Below are 1,342 nucleotides of genomic sequence, written 5' to 3'. Positions count from 1 at the left end.
TAGGTTAGTTAGAAAGAAACACAAAATATTTTGCCCCATGTTTGAAAGAAGAAGATATTTTTCTCTTTCTTTTTAGACTTGTACACATAAGACAAGGATATTTTACTACCAAGAGGGAGGCCACTCACAGGGTAAAGCTTTTACATGGTGAAAGTAATCAATAAATTGAATCAGAGAAATGGAACTGAAGACCTTATCAAACTATACCTGAAGCCTTTCCTAGTGCAGTGAGCCAATGAATTTCCAAATAATTTAAGCTAGTCTGTATGCAGTTTTCTCTTTTTGTAACTGAAATCATCTTACTGATACAATGAGACACATAAAAATTAAATAAAAGAATTAAATACATGAGTTCTGGTTTTTATAGTGTCTCTTTGTACCATAATAAAGGAAGGCATTGCAGTTTCTAATAGCATTTCCAGTGGAAATCATCACATTTAAAGTGAAAAGAGTATTTTGCTAATGCACGGCAAAACCACTATAAAATTAAGTTTGAGAAAGAAATAAGGGAGAAAGAAAACTCAGATTTTTAGCTCACTGCTGGGGACATTACTTTCATTTTCATTGTCTCAATTTTTCCTTATGTTTGATTTGTTAATAATGGAGGAAGTTTTCATTTTTCAACTGCTCTGCAAGCTTTAAGTCACTACATGGCATATATATAAGTTAGTATTTTGGTACTGGTATTAAAGTACTTGCAAGCCACAAGAACACCTACACAATATTCAAATTGTCCTGCCATCATGAAAGCTCCTTTCTGCTGGGTGCTAAGTTTCAGATATCACATTTGTCAAATGGCATAATCATCTTCCCACCTGAGGACAAGCATCCAGAGAACATCACAATTAGCCAGCACTTAGCCAGCAAAACTCACTGAAGGCGAAGATGACCACGGCACCTACCATGAAAGGTGAGCAATCAATCATTTTTTAAATTAGCTGAAAAACTCAAGTGTTTTAGCTTGTCAGCATAAAAAGACAGTAGATTTGACAGCCTAATTTTAAAACTCCCTCAGTATGACGAAAGCAGACAGGTTTGAATTGAAATGTGTAAGCCAGAAAGATAAGCCTTTCAAACTTGAGCAATAAATTAATCTCGTTATGCCTCTGGTTTTTCATCTATAAGACTAGGATAATGGCAGGTACCAAATGGAATAGTTTTGAGGATAAAATGATATCCTATAATGTGTTTCTAAAATAAAGAAAATTTATTTGAAACATTAGTGTAGATTTATGGTTAAAACATTTCATACAAAGTAGGAAACTTTACATTTAGTACAAATTGTTCTAGGTAGAACATAATGTTCTAGGAAGAAGGTAGATTATTCATTGTTTTTTCTCAG

The sequence above is a fragment of the Manis javanica genome, chromosome 9 (genome assembly GCF_040802235.1).
Source record: "Manis javanica isolate MJ-LG chromosome 9, MJ_LKY, whole genome shotgun sequence".
NCBI classification, from domain to species: Eukaryota; Metazoa; Chordata; class Mammalia; order Pholidota; family Manidae; genus Manis; species Manis javanica.
The sequence above is the reverse complement of the archived record's forward strand: the minus strand, read 5'-3'. Positions refer to the sequence as shown.